The 7,092-nt window shown below is 40.2% G+C and overlaps 1 pseudogene; it reads left to right on the plus strand.

Moving 5' to 3' along the window:
- Positions 1–6,345: 6,345 nt before the first annotated feature.
- Positions 6,346–7,092, plus strand: part of LOC101656034 — a 4,278-nt pseudogene continuing 3,531 nt past the window's right edge.

A 7,092-nucleotide genomic window follows, 5' to 3' on the forward strand; every position in this document is an offset into this window, starting at 1 on the left:
GTGTAAAGCACATCTATACATTTGTTGCCCTCATTATTCCCTCATTTTCAAAACATTTTCTTTCTACTTGATCCCTTGGTATTAGCTCCTTTTTTTACCCTCCCTCCCCGACCCTTTGATAAATTAGAAATTGTTATTATTTTCATATCTTACATCACCTGCTGTCTCACTTCACCTATGTTTCTGTTTTTCATCCCCCTGGGTGTGTGTGTATTATGCGTTAATCGTTGTGATTGGCTCCCCCTTTCTCCCCCTTCTCTCCACACCTTCTCCCTCCCCTCATGTTATCACTGCTCTCAAAATTGATCTTGAGGGGTTTATATGCCCGGAATTCCATGTATCGAGAGTTCTTATCTGTACTAGGGTACATGTTCTGGTCTAGCCAGATTTGTAAGGCAGAACTGGTGTCATGATAGTCAGTGGGGGGAGGCAACCCTAAAGAAATAAAGGAATGTTGTGGGTTTCATCAGTGCTATACTGTACCTTGGTTGTCTCCTCCCTTTGTGACCCTTCTGTGAGGGGATGTCCAATTTTCTACAGATGGGCTTTGGGTCTCCATTCTGACTGCCCTCGTTTGTATTGAAATGGTTGTTTTGGGTCTTCTACCCAAATACCTGATACTTCATCCGTTAGACACCTCGTGATCATACGGGCAGGTGTGCTTCTACCATGTGGGCTTTGTTGCTTTCCTGCTAGATGGCTGCTTGTTTAACTTCAAGCCAAGATGCTATATCTTATGATAGCTGGGCACCATCAGCTTTCTTCACCACACATGTTTATGCAGCCATTTTGTCTTCAGCAATTGTGTCAAGAAGGTGAGCATCACAGAATGCCAGATTCTTAGAACAAAGCGTTCTGGCGTTAAGGGAGGACTTGAGTAGAGGTCGAATGCCTATCTGCTACCTTAATACTTACCCTATAAATATATGTACCTAGACCTATATCCCTATTGTAATATATTAATCTCTTTACACATGCACATGCCTATATTTATACCTCTATAAATGTCTTTTGCCTCCTAGTTCTTTCCTCTATTTCCTTTTACTTTCCTCCTGTCACACTATAATGTTTGACCTTCATTGGGCTCTCAGTAATTCCTCTCATCTACATTGCACTTGATTGACCCCCACCAAGCGTTCTACACCCTCCTCACCATCGATTTTAGATCTCTTGTTGTTCCCTTGTCCCTAGGTTTGTTGGCTCCCTCCTTCCTTTCCCCCAACTCCCCCTTTCTCCTGTCCTCCTGGAAATGTTAGTCCCATTGTTTCCTCCTCAGGATTGTTTATCTTGACTATCTCATATAGATAGACATGAAAAGAAGGAGAAGGAGGAGGAGGGGGAGAAGGAGAAGGAGAAGGAGAGACGGGAGCTATAAATAGTTCCAAGTCTGTCTGCTGACCCTATGTATGTTTTCCGATCGAGTCTGATTAGGTGCCAAGCCCTGCCATCTGAATCTGGTCTATTTTGGGGATTTTTCAGGGACTTCCTTGCTTTGCTCCCCTTGCTGCTCTGTTGTACTCCCTCTGTGTTTCATCCAGGTGTGTGTGGAGGAAGAGAGGGGTGTCAGACTGGGCACAATTCCCACACAATGTTTCCAGTGCTGACCCCTGCAATGCTGTGGGTCAGTGAAGGGATGCTGTGTCTTGTGGTGAGGACAGCCCTACGGTCCTCTGTGCCTTGGCTGTTTTGAGCAGAAGTGTCATCCTTGGGGCTTGGTGAACCAGGATACTATATTCTCTCTCTCTCTCTCTCTCTCTCTCTCTCTCTCTCTCCTTCTTAGTTTGCTTCCGTGTGGTCTGGGCAGACCTGCTACTCTCCCAGGGCTGTATCTTCAGTGCAATCCTCTGGGGAGGGGGTCGACATAACTGGGGTTGGGACCTACTCCATTTTTGTGGTTTTCTTTTGTGTGTGTGTGGTTTTCTATAATGAAAATTATATCATTTGCAAATAGTGAGAGCTTTACTTCTTTGCACAATTGTATTCACTTCATTTCTTTTTGTTATCTAATGGTCATTATGCTGTTTAAAAAGAGTAGTGATAGGGGGAAATCCTTGTCTGGTTCCCATTCTCAAGGAAAATGTATTCAGTTGTTCTCTGTTGAGCGTGGTATGGGCTATTGATTTTTTCATATATAGCTTTTATTATATCGAGGAATTTTCCTTCCAGTCCTGTTTTCTTGAATGTTTTTTATCAGAAATGAGTTTTGGAAATTGTCAAATGGTTTCTTCATACCTATTGATCATATGGTTCTTATCTTTTGTTTTCTTTATGTGGTAGATTACCTTGTTTTCATTTTTAATTGCCTTATTGAGATTAAGTTAATATACCATACACGTCCATAGTTCAGCTGTTTAAAAATACTTGTATAATCATCACTAAATCAGATCTAGAACAATTTCTTCCTTCTTGTATTCATTGTTAGCTCTCCATTTATCTCCAACCTCCACTTCTGTATCCCCAATAAGGCAATGCACCAGTGACTGTTTCTATAGATTTGCCTATCCTGGATTTCATAAACTAGAAAACATAAAAAGACAAATATATGCATCAAAACAACCAACAACACATATATTTATGTTAAAATATTAAGGCAGCACACAGACTTTGGACCTTTACTCAAGTTTTCCCTCAACAGAAGATCACTGTTCTAATAACCTGGAAGTGTGTGATACTCACCTTCCCGACATGATAGATGAAGACAAAATGGGTGCATAAGCAAATGTGGTAAAGAAAGCTGATGGTGCCTGGCTATTAACAGATATAGCATCTGGGGTCTTAAAGGCTTGAAGATAAACAAGTGGCCATCTAGCTGGGAAGCAACAAAGGCCACATGGATGAAGCACACCAGTCTATGTGATCACGAAATATCAATGGGATCAGGTATCAGAAGATCAAAAACAAATAATTACACCGATGTGAAGGAGAGGGGTCAGAGTGGAGACCCAAAGTCCATCTGTAGATAATTCGACCTCCCTCACAGAAGAGTCATACAGAAAGGATGATACACCCAGGGTGCAATATAGCAATGACGAAACACACAACAGTCCTCTAGTTCTTTGATGCTTCCTCCCCATCCCAGTATCATGACCCAAGTTCTGCCTCACAAATCCAGCTAGACCGGGATATGTACATTGGTACAGATAAGAGCTTTCAACACATGGAATCCAGGACAGATAACTCCCTCAGAAACAGTAATGGAAGCAATGATCCCATGAGGGTACAGGGTGGGTTGGGTAACTAATAGCAATGATGGATGTATAATCACCACTACCCCACCAGGAGGATGAATAATAGAAATGTGGGTGAAGGGACACAGCGGACAGTGTAAGATATGAGATATATATATTTTAGTAAAGGTTCATGAGGGTGGGGAAGAGAGGGAGAAAAGAAGAGCTGATATCAAAGGGCTCAAGTGGAAAGACAATGTTTTGAAAATGATGATGGCAACATATGTACAAGTTCACTTGATAGAATTGATTTATGGCTCTTTATAATATCTGTAAGAGCTCACAATAAAATGTTTTTTTTTTAATAAATGAAAGACCAACAACAATATCAAAATAAACCAGAGGAAAAAACCTCAATCAAGAAAAAAGCAGGAAATATTATAAATGAGAACAAATTTTAAATGGGTCAAAAAGGAGATCAAATGATCAGGTATTACATTTTAACCTAATTACATCTGCCATAATCAAGTTTAAAATACCCCCTGTCTAACAACAAGATTATTCACATCTTTTGAGTATGGTCAGAGGGTATTCATCAGAGGCTTAATTCATGTAGGGACCCTGCAAATGAATGTTCTCCTTTGGATTTGGATTTTATTATTTATCATCATTGGATCATACAGGATCTTGTGCTTTTCCCATGTGAACTTAGTTGGTTGCTTGCTTGGAGACAAGGCTTTAAGACTCCCAGATACTATTGTTTTTGATAGTCAAGCAACCTCTGCCTTCTTCCTCACACTTTGCTATAGCACTCTTATCTTCAGTGATATCTTCATGAGGGTGAGCATTGAGGAGGGCCAAGTTATGAGAACTAATTGTTCTTAGATTGGGGCTAATATTAAGTGCAAGCCCCAAATCCATTCATTTATCTAGGGCAGTGGTTCTCAACCTTCCTAATGCTGCGTCCCTTTAATACAGTTCCTCATGTTGTGGGGACCCCTACTAACCATAAAATTATTTTCACTGCTACTTCATAACTGTAATTTTGCTACTGTTATGAATTGAGTGACCCCTGTGAAAGAAGTTTTATGTTTTTGTTTTTAAAACCTGATGTGGATGGGTATCCTAAGATCTATAGGTGCGCCGGAGTTTGCCTGTGATGCACATGTATCTGCAGGGGAGTGGTGCCACATTGGAAGAGGAAGTAGGGTGGGGGAAAGGAGAAAAGAAAAAAGTAAGATAGATAGAAAAACAAAAACAAAATAATATCACGGTTTGAGTAGGATTCCTGGTCCTTTGTCCTCATGGACTGACTACCAGTGAGGATGTCTGCATGAAGCTGACCATGTGGTTGCTTTTCACACAGAGTTTTCAGAGGTGATAGAAGCAAGCGATTTGGCTGGGTGGGATGAATCAGGGGCAGAGAAGGATCAGCTTGTGCTGGGGAGAGGGGAGTGCTTAGAAGGGGATTGGTACTACTGGTTAATGTTGAAGGGGAGTAAGTAATAGTCAGCAGGTGTTGCTGAACTCTAGCATTAAGAAGCTTTGATGTATTAAGCTTTTACTCACACCACAACTATTAATAACGTGTGTGTGAATGATTGGCAGATATATAGTTATCATTGAATCATTCACACACAAGTTATTGCTAGTTGTGGTGTTTGTCTGGGTTGACTAGAAAAACAGATCCAGAGACATTCATATGTGTGTAAGAGAGAGCTTTATATCAAAGAGCAATTGTATATTGAGAAAATATCCCAGTCCAGATCAAGTCCATAAGTCCTATATTAGCCCATATGTTCATTACTAGTCCAAAAATTCCTCTCAGACTCAAACAGCACATGCAATGACATTGAATGCAGGAAGATCACAGGCTGGTGGGTGGAAAGTCTTGTGGATCCAGTGGTGATGGAAGCATCTCAATGCTGGCATGGGTCTCCACGTGGGTTCTCCAGCTCTCTGAGTGTCTCAACAGCAGGAAAGGGAAGGGAGAGAGAGAGTGGGTTTGGTCTGAAGTGAGCTATTTCTCTCCTTAGCACCTCCAAAGAGGTCATCAAGCTGCAACCTGATTGACAGGCTAAATTCCACCCCTTTACTCTTAATACCTTCAAGTTGACAAGAGATTATGTAACTACCACAGTTGTCAAATCACAACAACCCCAAGAATGCAGAGTAAAACTGTCATCTTAATTCTCTGATTGTGATGGTAGATGGGTGCTGTTGGGTCTAATTGCTTTCTGGGACCCTACTTTACATATCAAACCAACTTCAGCTATTCACATGCTCTTTACCTGGGTAAATTTTCCTAATGCACTCCTTCCTCTTCTTGGACCAGCCTAAATGATCAGAGGTGTGAATCATAGCCCTTATCCTAAATAAAACTAAAGTATTTCTCATTCTGTATCACATGTCTCAAACCCACTAATGTGATAGCAAAGATGGCAGTATTATTATTTGATCATTCTACAAAGAGCACATCCATAATTATCAACACTAGCTGAGCCTGGTGGCCCTGGATGGACTACTGATGCTAAGATCAACATTGACAAAGAAATGTAGAGCAGATGAACTTGCTTGTTCCAGCCTGTCAAAGACACCTGCCTTTCCAGAGGAAATGCCTTGGTCAAGAATACACAGTGATTTGGCAGAACCCATTCAGAAAAGAGACTTTTGACTATGGTAGTTCTTTCTCCAGAAAGACCTTGGTCCTCTGGAGTTCATACTAAACACCTGCCACTACAATCACAACCCTGTCGTTTCTAACAGCTGTTTTTTACCTTAGTTAGGCTTAAAAGAGGTTTTTTTTTTAATTTTTAAAGAGCCTTGGGTGAGCTTTCATTATCAGACCTCATGACCTTCAAGAGTCAAACTGTGAGGATAGTCCACAAAAAATCAATAATGCACTAAAGCAGATACTGCAGTTGTTATGAGTCAGCAAACTTTACTGTATAGATATTGACATCTATTTTGATTTTGTGAAAACATTTTTGTCTTCTTCACGCCTTATGCTTATTTTTATTCCAGTATACAAGTAGTACTCACCTTATGACATAGCTGAGTTATGATAAAGTACATTTACAACCGTCTTTTTAAAATAACTTATCTTTAGTAATATGTACTATATACAATGTTGCAGCATGTACATTTTTATGTTATAATTCTCTTATGTTCACTTGCAATGTATCTGAAACGAACATTGCATCTTCCTATAAGTAAGTTTTGGAAAAATGCACACAGATGATATGGAAAAAATTGCTGAGTTATGTGAACATGCTCCAAACATTTGATCAGTGTAATTTAATGGAAGATATTGGTGGGAAAGTGGTCCATTTGGCAAAATGCTGAATTTAGAAATTTATATATTTTATGTACAATATCTTATAGATCATTGTGTTAGACTTGGTTGACTAGAGAAACAAATCCAATGACACTCACATATGTGTAAGAAAAAGCTTAATATCAAGAAGTAGTTACATATCAGACATCCCAGTCAAGTCCAGATCAAATCTGATCCTAGTCCCTAAGTCCAACACTAGTCCATAAACTCCTCTTCAGACTCACACAACCACAAGCAATGATACAAAACGCAGGAAGATCACTAGCCAGTGGGTGCAAAGTCTTGTGGATTCACTGGTGGTAGACGCATCTCCAGGGCTTTGGCAGGTCTCTGAGTGGCTAGATGGTAGGAAAGTAAAGGCAGAGAGAGCGAGCAAGTTCCCCACAAAGAGGCATCATCAGGTTATGGCCTGACTGACAGGCTAAATTCCACCCCTTCACTCTTACATTTTCAAGTCAACACGAAATTATGAAACTACCAGAATCATGAAGAAGGGGAATTAACAGATCAATACTTAATGAATGTTGAAGAGGAAAGAAATACAGAAGACAGAAATAGTGAGGAAGATGGAGAGAAGTTAAAAAAAAA

The sequence above is a fragment of the Echinops telfairi genome, unplaced genomic scaffold, assembly GCF_000313985.2.
Source record: "Echinops telfairi isolate 266 unplaced genomic scaffold, ASM31398v2 ScPeMD7_34;HRSCAF=130, whole genome shotgun sequence".
NCBI classification, from domain to species: domain Eukaryota; kingdom Metazoa; phylum Chordata; class Mammalia; order Afrosoricida; family Tenrecidae; genus Echinops; species Echinops telfairi.